Source organism: Passer montanus, unplaced genomic scaffold (assembly GCF_014805655.1).
Source record: "Passer montanus isolate IOZ18808 unplaced genomic scaffold, ASM1480565v1 scaffold14, whole genome shotgun sequence".
Classification (NCBI taxonomy): domain Eukaryota; kingdom Metazoa; phylum Chordata; class Aves; order Passeriformes; family Passeridae; genus Passer; species Passer montanus.
This window is the reverse complement of record NW_024360941.1, coordinates 7,553,814-7,573,816: the sequence shown is the minus strand read 5'-3', so window position 1 is coordinate 7,573,816 and position 20,003 is coordinate 7,553,814.

Genomic DNA, 20,003 nt, shown 5'->3' with positions numbered 1-20,003 from the left:
CTGGGTCAAGAACTAAGCAAGACCAGTGAGTAATTAGTGTGCAAACTACTAATGTAAGCAGGGTTGGTTAAAAACAAAAAAAGAAAAAAACCAAAACCCTCATAGGACACAGATTATAGTCAATGTCCATTCTGGACTTCTTACTAATTATATTTACTATCAGAGGTCCACTGAACTTTTCCACTGCTGTAGATATTTGTATCATAATTGACATTATCAAATCATTTATGAAGGTTTGCCAAACATCATTACTATTCACCAGCTTTTTTTCCTTCCCTCTTCCTATGCCTTATCAGTGTTTTCTATAGAGATGGTGGACATCAAAAAGAATTCAATTTATGAAGATTATGTCCACTCCAATCTATTATTTTATGAGCAGAAGGGGTTGTGCAAAATTTATATTTTTTACCATGGCAGATTTTGTTATACAGAAGAGATTTTCATAACTCTGTCTTTTCACTTTCATTGATCTAGTCACAGCAACATTTTCTTCCTATTCTAACCTTACATAACTTTTACACTATTTGTTATTATTTGATGATTTAAATTGAGCTGCATACATCTACCAATAAGACTCCTTATTGGTAGATGTAACAATCCATTAAAGGTACTCATAAAAACAAGCAATAGTAAATACCATCTGTTGCCTTTGCTTCCCTCCCCATCTCACCATCAGGTATTTGTACACATGGATAAGCCTGAGCCTTTTTTCTCCAGGCTGAACAGTCCCAACTCAGCATTTCCTCATATGAAAGATGCTCATATGAAGAATCATCTTCATGTGCTTTGCTAGACTGGCTTCAGTTTGTCCTGGTGAGGAGCCCACACCTAGAAAGAGCACATGACTCACCAGTAGAGGGGAGAGGAATCATCTATGTTTCCAAGATTATTATTTTACCCATAAAAACTAGGAAAACCCTTTTCAAAAGGAATTTTCTTTTTTGTATCTTTCCAATATCCTTGTATTACTGTGTAACACACTGTTTTGCAGTTGTTGGCAGTTTACTCAAGACCCATTATTAAAGAACTGTTACTTAGAAAGATTTTAGTTCCCCTTGGAATTTCTAGAACTAGCTAAGAATTTTGTCCGCATGTTTATCAAACCACAATTTCTTGTCCCTAAAATTTGCAAGATGCTTTAACTCCCATGATACCTGTGTTTTACTACATCTTGGTTTTGCAGAGGATGCTTTCCCCATTCTTTTTCCTCATATATACATGTGCTACCCTGAAATCTATTACCTGATCTAAATATTTTTCACACTCTTAGAATTACTTTTCCATTAAAATAATCTCAGGGATGAATAGTAGTAAAAGAAAAAAGTTTAACAGAAGTTTTATAACAAATTGTATATGATCCATATTTCAGCCATAACTCTTGGATGAAATATGCTAAATATTTACATACTATAACATACCATATTTGTATTCCCTTATAATTCCTGGTTTCAGACATAATCAGGACCAATTTAGAGATAGACACAGTGGGGAAAAATAAAACATTAATGGGGAAATAAAAAACATCTCTCACACTACTCAAAGAAAATACAAATATAAAGAAAAGTTATAGTTACACTTGATGCTCTCTGGTGCATTTGTGTTTTTTATTTCTTACGGTTAAACAAGAAACAGCTATTCAGACAGCTCTAAATATCCTGTGCAGTAATCTTAGAATTTATGGATACCTACCTGCTGGTTATAGTTACATAGTATTTTGAATATAATGGCTCAGCTTTAGCTTATTGCCATGCTAACCACTGCAGGCTCCATTACCTTTCAAGTACCTATCATAAATGCTGCCATTAGCCATAGCCTTCCTTATGTGATACTGTTCCTAATTTTTCCAGATTTACCAATTATATCACTGTTCTTCATACTTTCACCTGTCTTACCTGATGAAAAGGTGCCTTTGACTCTATCTAGATCAAGTTAATTTCAGTCTTGCTTTCATTCTACTTTCTTTTATAACTACATTGCTTTTGGTTCATGTTTTGACAGAACGCAGCTAGAATGCCAAATTCTACATTTCTTTGAAGTGAAGGGCATTGAATTAGGTTAAATGTAGAAATACAAGCTTCCTAATTTTGTATGTTACCACTCTGCAGAACCATTAATCTTTTAAAAATAACACACTTGTGCTTCAGAAGGCACTGAATGGGTTGTTGGCTCTCAAAAGAAAACATGAACAGTAATGCAAATGCACAATCGCTGTTGCAGGGGGAACTTGAGAATGATTTGGGCTTCAAGCTTTCTCATTTGTGAGCAAGACCCAGCTACTACTGCTGAAGAGCATGAAATTGAGCTGTCATTACTTACTCATTTTGTTTTATAGAGCTAGGAATCATTAGGAATCAAGGATGTGGGTAATGAAAAATGGAGAGTTTATTTGCATCAAAATCTTACTGTTACACCTCTCTTTCCAATTTTGTATTATTTAAATTTGTCCAAAATTATTCAAGTGTATTATATTTTTATGAATTCTTCCTTGTATTTCAATATCACAAAGGTAACTTTCATCCTATTCCCTTCTCACAATGATCCACCTCTAAGAAATTCCTTAAAATCTAATTTATCTCTGATTCTTAACAAGCATTTTAAGATTGTTCACCTTTTCCAAATATTCCCTGCCTTCAGAAATCAATGGCAAGCTTATGCTGTTTGGGATTAATCCCTTAAAAGGTTGCTTTGGATGGCTAAAGGTCTTCTATATAGTCATAAAGGATTTAGGATTTAGTGTTCTCCTCCATCATTTTAGCTTCAGATAATCTTTAGCCACCTATGGGCATTATTACATGGGAAACTGAATTTCCTAAATTCAGCAAGTGTTATTTTAAGTTGCCTAAACCTGGATATTGTATAGAAAAAAATGTTAGTAAGTTAATAAATTATCACATTATGTAGATTTTTAGATACACTTAATTTTGAAAAGGGATAAACTTGATTGTGTTGTGCTCTAGTTAATATTGGTATAAGAAAGAGTAGCTAAAGTGACTTAACTAATTTTTTACAAATTTTACTGGGAAATACAGAAAAGAATTGGAGTGTAATTTAGTCTAGCATTCAAGGATGTTATTTTCAAAAACAGGAGAAAAGGAGGGAAGGAATACCTTCAATATGCAGGTAATTTGAGAGAATTGTGGTTGTTCTGCCTGGGGAAGAAAGCTGGAGAGGGACTTTTGACATGGGCAGGAAGTAATAGGACAGGGAGGAATGGCCTTAAATTGACAGGGGGCAGGTTTAGATTAGAAAATTGGAAGAAATTCTTTACTGTGAGCTGGTGAGGTTCTAGAACCACTTGCCCAGAGAAGTGGATGCCCCATCCCTGGAAATGTTGAAGCCCAGGCTGGATGGGGCTTTGAGAAACCTGGCTGAGCAGAAGGTGTCCCTGTCCATGCTGGGAGCATTGGAACAAATGATCTCTAAGGTCCCTTCCAATCCAAACAATTCTATGAGAAGACGACTGTCACAGCAGCTTGGACAATAAATTGTAGAGTGTCTTCATTGTAATTTTAATGCAATAAAGTAAAAATAAATCCAAAACAGAGTACCATACCAACTACTAGAAAGAAAATAACTGTCTCCTGTATCAAGCCAGGACACATGTGGTTTTGACACCAGTGCCCCAAGACCCTCACAATTGTAGTATTTGTAATGTGATGGGACATTTTCTTCTCATCCACAGACCACCTGGACAAGTGGTAGGTCTTTCTGAGGAGTGTGGAATCACCTACTAACTTCAAACTACCGATCCTGATGTTAAGGTTTGAATAGTAACTCACTGTATTTTTCAATCCAGAAGTCTAAGTGGATTTTTATGTTACTAAATTTGTCCTCTAGGTCTCTAGTTCCACTAGCACTGCAAGATAAAACATAATTTTTAGAACTTGAAATTTGGGAACCATTTAGTTCTATTTGTACAAAAATCCTGTAATTACCTATAAAGTCCAACATATTCACATATTTTTCCTTTCATACTGTAAAGAATGTAGTGAATACAGCCTTACTTTTAAGTAGGTTTTTCATTGAAATCTGTGAATGGGCATGGTAAGAGAGCAAAAAACAAAAAAGAAACAAACTTGATGTATTTAGGGAGTTCATAACATAAAGAAAAATATTTTCCAAACTGACCCTGAAAATACAAGCCAACCTATTTGACAGGTACTGCATGACTGCTCTGGCAGGCTTACAGAATGCTTACAAATGAAGAGGAAGGTAGGACTGGAAAGAAAGCTAATTAATTAGCATTGTTAGTACCTCAGATTCAAAGGACAGCATGGACTTGTAAACAGCATTACTACAGAATCCCTTGTGCAAAACAAGATGTGGAAGAATATAGGGGAGCCTAGAAGATTTGTTCCACACAAACTCTGTTAAGGGAATAAGTAGATGACAGTATGCAAAAATCAAGTCAATCTATGATTGTTCACACCACTTATTAAACATGAAAATTCAGGAGTTATGAATGTTAAAAAACCAGGTTGCAGCACAGCATTTGCCCTAAGCCCTGCTCCAGGCACCTACACTAGCAGAATGATGTCTAACTTTATCCAGAGCGACTCTGTTCCACTTGAGCACAGGCTGACTTACGGATCTTAGCATCCTTTGAAAACCCAGTACTGGAACCCCTCCAAGGTTTCAGATCTTCTGCATGACATTGATCATTCGATATTGCTGCAGGGGCAGAATAAATATACAAGCGAGGGCTAGTTACACCTCTGCCTGGCTTCTACAAGCAGGAGTGCTTTTTGGCTCTTGTACACAAATTTTCCCTTACAGCACTGTAAGCACAATTTTGTATTCCAACAACTTGGGCACAGGACAAAATTGGGAGTAAAAACCAGTTCTCTACAGACTTCATACTAGTATCAGAGTTTGATCTTATAGAGGTGACTTGATTTTTCCCACAATTCATTAGGTAAATTAATTTTTGTTATTGCAAGAACTCTCTCATTGTTTCCAATAACAAAAATTAAATATTTCTGGATATGAATAACTGACTCTGAATATTTCAAGGCATAAAAATATTTTACAAATATACATTACTTAAACCCTTGTTGAATGTCGCATACCCCCAAATGTAAACATTAAAATGAAAGACTAAATACCTCTCACAACAACTTACCAGAAAAGGTAGTAGAGTAGCTACTGTTGGACTCTTGCTCTCAACATATAAAAGATGAATTTTCACATTATTAAAACTAAGACCTACCAGTGTAACTGCTTCAGAGTGTTTATGTTGTGTCCATAAATTTGCCGCTGTAGTAGTGCCCTAGGAGTTTATTTAAGATGTTGTATAGAAACAGAACGCTATATAGGCACTGGGTGTTATGTCCACTATGAATTTCCATATATGTAACTAATGTGTTATGCATGCATATTGCCAGTGTCTATAGAGTAGATATATGCTTATAGAGATAAATACTATGAATAAAAATGGTATCATATCTACTTGAAAGCTCCCACTCTGTCCTAAAGACCTATTACATAGTGTCAGACTAGACAGCAATGAGAAATGAGATAATTATAGTAAGATGAAAATGAAAAATAGTAAAAGACAGTACTGAAAGTCCTTTGGGTGTTTTATCAATGCAATTACTGAAAATGTGAATATTTTTTAAAAGACTGTACAGTATGAAAAAATGCTAAATGTGGGAACAGAAAATAACAGAATGTAATTGGGAAATGCTTTATAATTTGTATACTTTATAGACCTTCTTTCTAGAAAATGAACACTTGTAGATTTTGCAATAATGGCATTAAAATGCATACAAAAATGACCTCCAGCATTCGTCACATTGTTACATATGCATAGGTCAACACATTCATAATAAGAGAAATGGAAATTTGCTCAGATAAAGAGTGTCTGATGAATGACTGTAGTCTTCCACACAAAATCCAAGAAAAGAGTTGCATACAAACAAGAAATAAATGAACAAGCTTAGTGGCTTCATTATGGAGGATATTGAATGACTGTAGTCTTCCACACAAAATCCAAGAAAAGAGTTGCACACAAACAAGAAATAAATGAACAAGCTTCATTATGGAGGATACGGCTTTGGCCACACTGAAGCAGCAAATGTCATCTAGAACATATATTCTGTACCAGAATACTTAAATATTGAGACACTGCAATTGTTAAACACTGTTTACATCAGAACATAGATATCTTGCAGTCACTACATGACATCACAGAGAAAATTTACCAACACTTCTAATATTTCTGCAGTTGTTATCCCTCGGAAGGAAGGCTTTTGAATCAGGACTTGGCTGAGTTTTCCCGCAGTTCAACTACAAAATTCCAAGCCTCAAGCACCAAAATTGTCTCAAATTCCATCTTATAACACAGTTTAACTGCACTGCCTTCAAGATTTTGATCTTGAAGTTTCTCACCAGAGGACGTGATCACAGGATCAGAGTGTTATAACAGATCCACAGTGTTGCAAGAGGCAGCACAGAACTCCCCCTTTGGGGAGGTACTTGGGCATTCCCACCTAAAACCTGAACTTACAGTAACCGATGGATCTCCATGTTCTGTGGGCTTTCCCCAGCCCTGAACCAAATTGTTCTAAAACAAAGCCACCTGTATGTATATCTCCAAACACTGATCATTCGGAGTTGTTTCACTCTGATCTGCCCCAGGGGATCTATTTATAGCACCTATGCAACCCTTCAGGAGTGGGCAGTTACACAGGGAAACATGTGCACCTCTCCCCCAAGCTCTGAGGACAGTGTATTCAAAATGAGTGGCCCTCAGGCAAGACAAACCTGTAGGGAAAACATGAGTCTAACAACAGATACCAGAACTACAATCAGACCTGATGAAATTAAAATATCAATTAATTTGCATTATCGACCTCACTATCCAATTTTCTTTTTAACACACACTAGAATTCTGATGGAGTTTATATACAAATGATTTAAAATAGCTTGCTCAAAAATAACATCTCTCTGAAAACTTCAATTCTATTGTTTCAGGTGGGTTTTTTTATGTTCTTGTTTGTTTTTTAAAAACCAGCTTGCTTTAGAGAGCCTAACTTATAACTGCTTTGATTTATCTGCCAAGGCTCTTTTTAGAACACAGTCTTCTGCCCTTGGAGAACTAGTGTGAGAGCTGGAAAGCAGCCTTTCATCATACAGAAAAAGCAAGACAAAATTTCACAAAGGGAAAAAATTAGGAAACTGCAATGGGAGAAGTAAACAGAACTTGGTACAAAAATATAATAAACTTACAGTACATTTTTGTTTGGATGCAGAAAATTTAGACTTTTTGTCTCAGAACCTCTAGAAGCTGCATAAGAAAGGGAAAATTGTTAGTATTTATAAATTATATATGATATGAAATAATATATATTCTATTACTTATATCAATTAATATATTGCTATTTTATTATAGTGGTTGTTTGTCTTTTAAATTAAAGACATTTTTCAACACTCACTTTTTTATGATTCTTAGGTTCTTACAAATATAAAAAGAAATTATCAGCTTTTAAGTACTACTTATCACTCTTATAAAGGTGAGAAGAGAAACATGTGGGAAGCAAAAATAAGCTTTTAAAAATATCTTTACATTTTCTGATTTTCATAAGCCAACAAGTTAAGTGTAGTTAAGTAGAAAAATAAATTTGTAGGAAGATAGTAAGGCCCTCACAACATAAATATGTAAATTTTCATTTGTTTCTTAGGAGAAGCTTTTTGGTTTTTTTAAAATAGAAATCAAACTTTTTTTTTTTTCAAAATTGTCCCTTGCATATACCATCTTATGAAAATGTGAAATATATTCCAGAAAATGTTTTAAACAATCCTAGTTTTGGAGGTGTAGATTATGAAAACACCTTGCATACAAAAAAATTACTGTGCTTCATAATAAAAGAATATTATTATAGTGACAGTTTGAGTAGTTATGGTAACAGAGTCTGTGGAAAGAGTAAATGAGCTTACAAAATATTTAATTTTTTTTTTGCAGAACTTTTTATATTCCGTTTTCCCATTAAAATTCTTTTGAAATGATTCTGAGGATAAAGTATGGAACAAAAGAGCTATACAGAGATAGAGTGATCATTAACGTTCTGAAATATAAACACCAATTTTGTTTACACTCCTTATATGTTAACACGTGTAATATTTGTATACTCTGAAAGAAAAGGGAGTACAAGCTCAATGAGATAGCCTATTAGCCAGATGCCCATTTCATTCTAATTTTAAAATTTGCTCAAAAAAGGAAATAAGGAAAAGAATAAAAGGCAGTCACAGGCAGTTGCTTTGACTAACAGAAGTTTTTAGGGTGCATCAGAATTAGCAACTTGGTTGAATCATAGTGTTCTGCAAGCTAAATGTAGTGTAGTGCAGACAGAGGAGTCAATGTCTGGGACAAGGGGAGCTCCCATCTGCCCAGTGCCAACATTCTTTCCCAGACTGGCTGCCTGGGTTTGCCCACAGCACGCCTGGTGGAGCCACACCTGTCGGGGCTGCCAGGATGCTGTGGAGCAGGCACTGGAAGGAAGAGACAGGGAAGTCCTGCACTTCTGGACCACACAGGCATGAGGTCCAGAGCAGTGTGAGTGCTGTCTTTTGTCACTGCTTCAACAAAGAGAGAGCAGCTGCAAGACAAGACATTGATGCTTTTTGATTCACTGACCACTTCGTGCTCTTAACCTGATCTTTTGTGTTGCTGGCCAATGTGACACAGGCCTTATTAATGTTGAATATACAATGCTCTGCCAAAAAGAGCAACTCTATTCCTTACTTGGTTGGTTCCCAGCAATGGTTCAATTGGCTTTTTGAGCTTCTCTGGAAATAATTTCCATGCTGAGAGTCAATCTGCCAGATATCAAGTGGAAATAAATCACACTTACGGTACTGAAGCAATAAAGCTTCCTGTGACTGTCCAAAAATGCATGAGAAAAGAGACATTATAGAAATACTCTGGTTTACACACGGCATATTTTCAATAGATGGTCACATATTTTGACCTAAGATCATAACTTTTTCTGACTAATATTATGATGTAACCTATCTCACGAACTTTCAGAGTAGGGAATTTGATCAAAAAATGGGAGAGCAAAAGATTATTTTGCTGAGGATATGTATTGTATTTTGCTTCTTTTAATTTATTATTCTATAGATTTCTGAAAAATCATTTTCTAATTTAGTTTCTAATTTAAATGTTCTGGAGAAACAAGGAATCACTTCTAATTATTGGCCTATAGGTGGGATCTAGGATATTTTTATATAAATAATCTATATTGGAAAAAACAGCCATTCCAGTAACCAGAGTTTCTGATCAAGAGTCCAGATGCTGGGTCTGAGCTGTATTTGCAAATCTGGAGAAAGCTATAAATACATATTCTGGCACCTCATTCGAAGTTAAACAAATTACACATTAAATGCACTTATGAAAATCCAGAACCTTAGCTCCATAAAGTAACTTTATTTGGAACTAGAGATATTGTGGGATGACACAGCTTATTAAATACTTCTCTATAATTAGTGTAGTGTTTGAACTATCACCTAGCAAAGTCTCAAACTATACCAGACACCTCCACTGGCAGATAACTAGTAAACTGGAAAACCTCCCTTAATTTGGGGACTGTACCAGAATAAGAGACACCAAACATAATTTCTGGATGCACAAAGAGAGAATTCCATAGACTCCTGCATCCAGTGTTGATGCACCTGCAGTGGGTGTTGCCAGTAGAAAGTAATCTGAATTCTATCAAACAAACAAAACACCTCCAAACATTATTTTTTTAAAAGGGAAAGAGAGAATTCCATAGACTCCTGCATCCAGTGTTGATGCACCTGCAGTGGGTGTTGTCAGTAGAAAGTAATCTGAATTCCATCATTTGAAACAAACAAACAAAACACCTCCAAACACTATTTTTTTAAAAGGATAGTCAGTTTGTGTGAACAAAGGATAAAATAACCCCCCAGTTCCTGTCTTTCCCATTTCCAGTATTCATGATTCTGTCCAGCTGGTATGTGAAGTGTTTAAACAGTAAACTCTATTTAAACACTCAAAAGTAAAATATTTATTCTGTCTTTAAAACTCCTTTTATAGAATAGCTGAAAGTTTCATTATATAATCTCAGCTATTGTGTGTTTCACTGTGTGTGGCAAGAAATGCTGCTATTTATAAAACCTGAAAAAATAATTAATAATTAATACAACAAATAATTAATTTTACTTTTCTGCTTGTAAAGTGTGTGCAGTGAGTGTAAAATGTTAAAGAACATTTATAACTTTCTGTAAACAGAACTGTCTCAGAAAATAAGAGCCTGTTAAGGCTGAATTAATTTTTGAAAAGTGGAATATTTGGAGAGCAGTAGGTACATCTCTTATGCATGAAAAAATAAGTACATTCAATTATAGATCAACATAGGTAGAAGTTATAGATCTAACTTTTCTATGGCATAATACTGGAATATTCCTGAAGATGAATTTGCTGTATACACAGAATTTAACAAAAATTTTTTAAAGATTAAACAGTTCTCAACTGGCCCAAAAGTGCATGGCTAAAGCCCTTACATAATTCTCTTCTTTGAGATGGCTGTATTGATTATTCCTTCACGGAAGGGAAGCTGCTCCAGTGCAGTGCTTTTAAGACCATTGTTATAAACCAAGACTCATTCACCCCTGTGGAAAACATTTCAGTATCTTTTGGGGAGACGTAAAATCAGAAAGGTAAATTTTGGGAGTATGATGCTGTGGAACAGCATAAATTCTCTTGCATGATACAAAAACACCAAGCATTTTGTATAGGAAGAATTGTGGCAATATTCATTGGAGTACCACTTTCTCCATAGCAGAAACATGAAATTAAGTGCATGGGCTTTTTTATTTCTTTTTTTTTTGCTTGCTTTTGTTATTTATTTATTTAAATAAAAATGTTACAAAAAATATCATATGGAACCAGATCACAAAATAGAAATTCAGGTACTAATATTATTTTTGTATTAACAAAAATGGTAAATTATACCTCCTTTTTTATTCCATTATTCATTATTTTCTGAAGATGTGCTTCATATTGTATATTTTATTTTTCTATATGATAGGGCATTATAATCTGTTTTGCAAACAGCATACTCCACTGATTAATGCTCAGTATATTTGAACCAAATCACATTTATGATGTAGCTCTCCTGATAAAACTATATATATATGTGTAAATAAGGCAAAGACCCCATCTACATGAGACTCAAAGGCTTTCTATGTAAAGAAGTTAGATATAAGTAAGACTATACTTAATTTTCTTCAGCTCCTGAAATAATCTACAAACTAGTCTGCTATGTGCTGTGCAGCTAAATATTCAGATTATTTAGGATCTCTATTATTCCTTTCCTGGTCTATTTTTATGTATACACAGCGTACCTTGTCTCAAAAGTGCAAATATATGCAGTGTTATTTTACTGTTCTGAAACCTCTGTTTATATATTCCAAGCTAGCTGGAACTTTTTCAAGGACCTTCATTATCTCAGACATTTTGAGAATATTTTGAAAGCTTGAATAAATTGCCTAACCACCAAATGCCTAGGGCAGCTAGGCAGTGTCTGAAGACTTAGTGAATTGAGTGACTCTCAAATTAGACATTTGCATGGTTATTTTTAATTAATCACCGTATAAAACGTAATTAGCATGCACCACTTATCATTTGAATAGCACTTGGCAATTTTTAATTTTGTAAATTCTTCATAGAGCACAGAGTTCAGGAGAAATGAGGGAATCCCAGAGGCTGATGTCAGGAATAATCGGGGTGATTTAGTTGGCTGTTGTCCAGGATATAACATGCAGTATATTTCACTCTTTAGTGGTCAGGGTTTTTTAACTTAGACCTACACAACTATCCATGCTTGTCATATCTTCCCTTTGTTTTGAGCAGTAATGTTCTTGCTAAAAATATAACTATGAGACTTGCAGAGAATCTCATTCTTGAGTGCTGTGGGATTGGATGCTGACTGTAAAGGCATCAGGTAGTACAGGTGAAGGGCCTCTGCTGTCTTCAGCAAGCATTTGTTTGTGCTGGTATGAATGAAAATGCCTAATGCTGATTTAGAGTGGACTGAAGAACACACAAGAAGAGCTGTAAGGCAGGGAGCATCCCTAGGTGAACACTGGAAAGCCAATTTCTTCCAGTCTGGAGGCAGCCTGCCCTTAGCTAGGATTCCTTCCTAACTAAGAAAGGAGTCGATATCAAAAGCTGGTGCACACCCCCAGCATCTCCTAAGACAACAGCTCTCACTGCCATGGTGCCTGGAGAGGGGAAGCACTTTCAGAATCACACAGATGCACTTTCAAAGGCCACACAGAGAACATGATCTGTGCATGCTTGAACAAGCCCATCCCCTACAGTTACAAGAGATTGGTTGTCTGGTCCTGCAGCACACTGATTGTCTGGGCTCATTAGATCTGTTCCTGATGACATGTCTCAAAAAGGCACTTTATATTTGTTCTGGAACTGGTAAAGTTTGGAATAATGCAAACTGATTTCTGAGAGACTGTGTTTTCCTTCTGTCTACCTCTGTAGACAAGACCACACCCAACATCTACAGCCCAGTCTTATATTCTGGCCAAGACAGATTACTGGTACTGAAGACAGTGAAAAATGTCTTGGGGTTTTTCTTTCTTTCAGCTAAGTACACAAATCTGTTAAAGGTGACTTGGGCACTAATTTTAAGTCGATCATGTTTCCAGAAGAGCAGCTAAACACAAATTTAAAAAAGCAGGATAAGCTGACAGCATTCCCTTGCACAGACGGCAGCGTATGGACAGCATCCTTCGTGCCATGCATCACCAGTGTGCACTGCACTCAAGAGGGTGCTCCAGAAATTTCATTTCCAATAGAAAGAATTTTATTGTTAGAAAAGGTTTGAAGAATCACCTAATTTGAGGATGAGTTAATTACTACATTGCATTTAACACTGGCCGAATTCTAGAAATAAACTGAAAAATCTTACTGAAAGCCTTTTTAAACCCAATGCTCAGCCTATTCTTCTCTGCACCCAAGCAATACAGAATTATTACTCTTTTGGATTTATACCACTCCTGCCTAAGCTTTAGTAGCCTGATTTGAAATAAGACTTCAGCATCTGAAGCACAACTTAGACAGAAGATGGAGACTTAAGCCAGAATTTATAGTTCTAGAAGTCCCTGTTAATCTACCTCAGTACACTTAGAATGCTTCATCATTGCTGCCTCCACTTCTCCATCCCAATAGGTTCTCAGGAGCTGAAAGTTTTTCTTTGATGCATTTCCATAAAACCTCCATCCTGACACTGCTGAGTAGACAGACCATGCGACCTCCCTCCTAAACCTAATACCATATGAAAAGTTGTTTCTTTTTTTCCCTGCCCCTGTGATTCTTACCCCTTGAAAATTTTTATAGAATGCCTTCAGAATAAAGCTACCCATAAAGTCATACTAGAGGTCTCTTAATTCTTCTAAATACTGCATAGAAAAATATTATCAAGAACATTCATGTAGCAACTCAATTGTTAGAGCATCTAAAAATAGAACAAAAAAGAAAATGTACAGCTAGGGTAGAAAAATAAAAAAAACTTACCTGTGAAGGGAAACTCTAGGTGCCAAGATTATTTATATATTTCCATGAAACATTAACTGGGTAAGACATGTAAATTGCTACACACTAGACTTCTCACAGTAATCAGCTACAATTGATATCACAGAATTGCAATTACTGCGTTGTTTGGTTCATCCCTCCCCCTTTCCCTGTCTTCAATGTTCCTTTTTAAAGGAGAATTATCAACAAAACCCTCCACATCAGAGTTCTAAAATAGAGAAAATTAAAACTTTGAGCCTGCTCTGGTAGGTAGGTCTGATAGGTATGCTCTAGAGAGGGAAAGAACATAATATACACCTATACTGAAAAGTTCCTCACAGGTTTTGGTTTCCACTCAGGAGGTCAATGACTTAAAAGCAAGGCACTAGCATTCTTTTGTAACAACACATAACTCTCTCTTTTGATTTAGCCCTAGTTTTTTTAAAGTTTGTTATATTCACAACCATAAAAATTAAAAATAAAATCCCTCCAATATAATATCTAGCTAAATTGAGTAGAAAAAACCAAATAGTCAAATCTTGAAAACTGCTTGCTCCTAATCACCCTTTTCCCCAGGAGACTCACCTACACATAGCAACATTCTCCAAGCAGGAGAGCATTACTAATGCCTCACCCTGATCTTGCTGTCAGAAAATGTTTTTCCCAAACCTGCACCCTTCCAGCAGGCAAGTGCTTCAGACTAATCTTTTCCTTTTCTCTATTTATGTCCAGAGGGGATGCTTCCCAATATTTTTTCCCCCAGCAAATGCTCCTCAGCTTTTCATGTACAATTGAGAGTACAACATAGCTATTATCCTAATGAAATGCCATTTTTTCTACTTCTGTAGGTGCTAATAAATCATCTTTTTTCCCTATTGACACCCTTTAACATAGCATTTGTTTTAAGCTGTCTTTATGCTTGTAAACAGCTAAGATTGCTATAGATTGATCCACCTGACAGCATTTTTTATGGTGTAGATAGGCAGGATGAAGAGAAGGCCAGGTTAATTACAAAGATGTGTTAATTACGTAATTAACACATCACACTTCTCTGTATCAGGTAGAAAGGAGGAGAAAGATGATGGGGGAATTGAGTGAAGTTACAGCAGAGATTGGTTTGTGCAGCACAGAGAGCAGGGGCTGGCTTTGATGACACCACAGCTGTGTGTAAATGCACTCTGCCAAAACCTAAACCTCTAGTAGACTGCATGAATTTGCTCATTCATCCGTCTTCTTGAGAATCCAAGGAGTAGAAGTCACACCAACATCGTCAGGAGTTTGCTTCAGTTTCTGCAAGCCTGGGTGAGTCTGGCCCTTTCCTGAACCTCACTGGAATCTACACGGAAGAGAGTTCTACTTTAAATTCTCACCCTCTGCATCTTACAGAGGGCAGGAATCTAGGAAGGAATAACCTTAAATAAACTTGATTACTCACCCCCAGATAGATGAATGCTTTGCTGCTATTGAAGACCTCTGTCTTATGGGGTTTTTGCTTTTATTATGGTTTAGTAAGGTCTTGTATCTCATATATTATGACATTTGTCTCGGAGTAGAAAATCAGTTCGGACCCAACATACCTGTAAGAAATGTACCTGGTAACTGATGATCAGTTTGACCCATACCTTCCAAACTATCCATGAGTTTCTGTGGCTTCAAGCTCACTACTTTCCCTATACAAACCAAGGTACCATAAAAAAATCTAACCAGCATAAAATATGAGGTCTAAATGGAATTAAGGCATTTGGGGCATTTGTTGAGCATGCAAGTTTTAATTTCATGCCACTCTTTTCCAGGCAAAGAAGACAACAATTTACAAAACTTTGTTGTGCAATTCAAAATATTTTTAATCTACCCACTTGAATGACTTTTTTAATGCCATTTAACCTCTGAAATGCATGATGCTGTCTGTCACTCATACCTAATGCTGTCAAGAGATGCAAAATCACTTTCAGGCAGTGAGGGCGAAGGGCTCAGCTGTCTTAAAAGGCATGTTCAGAAACATTGACCTTTTCTGAAATAGGAAGAAAAAGTAAAAGCTGTGTATTAAAATCCCCCACTCTAAAACAATAGTTTAGCTTTTTGGTAATTCATCTGCTCTCTTCTTCCCAGTGTTTTAACTAAATTACTTGAATTCAACATGTTGGCTCCTTCCCTCTTACAGGAATTACTTATAATTTTCAAAGTGACTAATTCATGTCATACCCCTACCAAAAAAAAAAGTTCACTACTGATACGCTTGTCATTAAGCAACATGCTGAAGTTTATAGGGGTTTTTTCTTCCTTATTTCTTTAATTTTATCTCTAGTTAATTCTTTTCTCTATGATCATCTTTCACTCAAGTTACTGTCTTGTATTTTCATACTGCTGTCTCGGTGTCACGCTCAGGACTCATGGTTTATCTTCTTCATTTCAGCAAAGTAGTTCCAGCACCTCTGTAAAACTTAGCATGGATTTATACAGAGCTCTTTTTCATATTTTAAGTCTTTGAAGTTAAAGCTATTAGAGTCTCAGTTTTGTACTCCACAATTCTAAGCAAGGTCATAGGTCTAGACCTGTATAAAAAAAAAGAACATTATTTCTGCTACTGGATAGATAAGGTGTAAATCTGTGGTCAGTATTTAAAAGATGCAAATCTATTTGCACTCTAACTTCCCTACACAAACATATTAAATCATGAACTGAGCAATGTGAATAATTATCCTTCCACATTGGCCTTTAAGAGTATTACTTTCACTTAGCTGTTTAAAATTTATGTTGACTTCTCTAGGTTTATGTCTAGTTTATTTCTAGTTTTCATGATCATACCTTTTCCAGGACAAAATCTATGGCTCATTTTCAAGACTGTTTTTTAACAGTTCCAGGAATAATTAAATCCATGGATTTCACCGTTCTATTACTCTCTGCATTCCTATTTAGTTAAAGAAACAGCAAGGTACTACCTATTGTTTTACTTTACAGTTTTTAACTATCTAACTACCTGATCTTGTTTGTTAGTTTGTCTTCATTATTGAAGATATGGATAACATACAGATTTGGAAGTAAAGCCTCCATGTCCTGTCAATTAAATAACAGTTTGTTAAGTACATTAGATAAAGAACGGTCTTACATAAATTATGCCAAAAAGTCCCAGCACTCTAGTTGCATAATGATCTATTAATATTGCAAATATGCACTTATCTATCTCCACAGTAAGTATTCATACAAGACACAGTGTAGCAGTTGTTAATCCAAAAGATTATGAACACCAAATATTTCAACAAAAACCCAGAAAAAACTCAACAGTAGAAATCTGAAAGGAGGTGAGAAGCAGCAGCATAAAAGAAAGATTGAGGATAGAAAAGGGGTCATGTTAGTGGAGAAATAAGTGGAAGCAACAATGGAATAGCATTTCATAAAAGATTTTATAAAAGGTGAAATTAAATTGGTCCAAGTTATCATATTTGACATTCTTTTCTCTGTGTAAAGGTAATGTACCAATTTTTTTGCTACATTTACTGATTAGTAGAGGTTCAAAATTCTTTCAAAGAACTGATGAGTTTTAAAAATGAGCTATAGCCATAATTGTAGGCTTTATGAAATAGATGGGAATAGTTGAAGACATATCCAACCTCAGAAGACCCATTAACTGCAGCAAATATGGGAAATGTTATCTGAAATGGAGAAGTTTGCAAGAACAGAAACCAGGTGAATGAAACCACAGAAAGCTGGTGTGGGTTGTTCAGCGCTTTTAAGAATTGACTTTCAAAATCAGGATTTCATTTTCTTATAGAGACAATGCAAATAGTATTGAACCATTTTTCATTAAAGCAGCATTGTCATCATGAATCTTGGAATCACAGAATATGCTGAGTTCAAAGGGATTCTCAAGGATCATTGAGTCCAACTCCTGGTCCTGCACAGCAGCACCCTAAGCAACACACCATGTTCCTGAGAGCATTTTCCAAACACTTGAACTCTGTCAGGCTTGGTAATGTCACCACTTTGCTGGGGAGGCTGTTCCAGTGCTCAAACACCCTCTGGGTAAAAAAACTTTTCCTGATATCCAAACTGAACCTCCCCTGATTCAGCATCTCACCATTTCCTTGGGTCTTGTCACTGGTCACCACAGAAAAGAGATCAGTGCCTGCCCCTCCTCTTCCCTTCATGAGGAAGCTGTAACTGCAGTGAGGTCTCCCCTCAGTCTCCTCTTCTGCAGGCTGAACAGACCAAGTGATCTCAGCTGCTGCTTATAGGGTCTTGTCACTGGTCACCACAGAAAAGAGATCAGTGCCTGCCCCTCCTCTTCCCTTCATGAGGAAGCTGTAACTGCAGTGAGGTCTCCCCTCAGTCTCCTCTTCTGTAGGCTGAACAGACCAAGTGACCTCAGCTGCTGCTTATTCAACTTCACCTCTAGACCTTTCACCATCCTCACATTCCCCTCTGAACTCTCTGTAACAGCTTTATGTCTTTCTTATAATTTGGCACACAGGACTCAAGGTGAGGCTGTGCCAGCACAGAGCACAGCAGAACAATCACCTCCCTCGACCAGCTGGCAATGCTGTGCCTGATACATTCTAAATTTCACAATGGTTTGTAAATAATTATCATTATTTACACAGAGACTCAGATTATTTTGGAAAATTCTTTTGCAATAGTTTTTGCAGATATTGACTTTGCTTTGCAAAAAAAGTATTTCACATTTCTTGAAGTAAGGTCATTTGTGTGACAGGTGTTTAATCAAAAAAGATAGAACCATGTAATCCTGCTTTGTAGATGTTTAATGTGTATTTTACATAAGGTAAACAAAGAATGAAAGCAAGAAAATAATAACATTCTCATTTCACAGGGAAAACCTCTGAATTACAACCTGGGTTCAACTCTCTAAATAATTACCCTTTATTAGCTGAAGGTTCTTCCAATAATTTAATTCCAAAGTATTTTCATGATAATGGAGAAAGTTATGGCATCTTGCTGTGCATTAATTCAGAACCTTGCTTCTACAAGCAATATTCCAAAGTATTTTCATGATAATGGAGAAAGTTATGGCATCTTGCTGTGGGAACTGTCCCAGTGCATTAATTAAGAACCTTACTTCTACAAGCAATCTTGTGTTTTGGTTTTTTTGTCTAAATATGCTTTAATTATAGGGTATTAGCTTCACTGACAGCAGTCAGAAGCCCAGTAAAAACGTCTTGAAGTGCAGGTATGCAGTGACATTTTGTTACAGACACTTTGATAGTGCTGTGCGTTAGTTGCCGTAGGATGTTTTAAACCAGAGAATTATAAAATCTAGTATTGATACTGCCTGTATTTAAAAAAACTACTTTTGAAGTGAAGTGATGGGCAGAATCCTGCTTTTACTGAATTTAGAGGTGGTTCCTCAGCTGTAGCATCTCTCCACTGTATACTGGTCCAAAACATGATAAAAACCTAGGAAGTGCTGAGCCCTGAACATTCTGCAGAAGATCTTCTTTAGGCTGTGGTGCCAGAAACACTCTTGGGCCACATCTCAAGTGTGTCCCTACTAGGGAAAACTGGTCATCCTGTGCAAAATTTTCTCGTCTGTGCTTCAACCTCAACACTTGCAAGATGGTCTGCTTTTTGACAGTTCAGTGATGCTAATGCTTCTGCTTCCTCTAGCCTCATTGACCAGTGATGACATAATGGATTTCATTCAGGGTAATACAAAGGACAGCGCACACGTGGAAAGTGAACGCCATGTCCTAGAATTCTGAGAAGTTTGCTTAGCTTGTCTCATCTTGTTTGTGCACATTTTGAGCAATATAAGGGCATTGGTTAGATACCATAAAATAGTGAAAAATAAGCTCTTGTTGATGCTCTCGTGGAAAAGTATATGGCTTGATGGCTATTTGAAATTTGGATTAATAAATGTCTTTAATGTGACATAATTGCCAAACTAAGGATAGCAAACCCCCAAGTTACACTGCTGGTTAATCTCTAATGACTCATGCTCTTGTGGAAAAGTATATGGCTTGATGGCTATTTGAAATTTGGATTAATAAATGCCTTTAATGTGACATATAATTGCCAAACTAAGGATAGCAAAACCCCAAGTTACATTGCTGGTTAATCTCTAATGACTTCTTAACAGGTAGATTTATAGACACATTCCATTTCTATCCAGTCAAAAGCTGTAATAGTGCACCAATCATCAACTGACATTCAAGTTCTGCCTGAGGACAGGGGATTTACAGAAATGGACATAGGTCCATGTCTAGTATCTTATTAGTCAAGTGGCACATGAACTCAGATTAAACAAAAGATTTTAACATACAAGCACTTTTCACTTAAATGGGCATGCTCTTCTGTGGAAATTTCCATAGTTTTTTTCATTGTATTACTTATTTGTGTCTAAAAGCCCCAGACAAAACAGAATGCAAATTCTGTAAGTATGCTTGGGGGATGGTAGAGACATTTCAAATAAAACTTTGAAAGCCTTCAGGGAGATGGT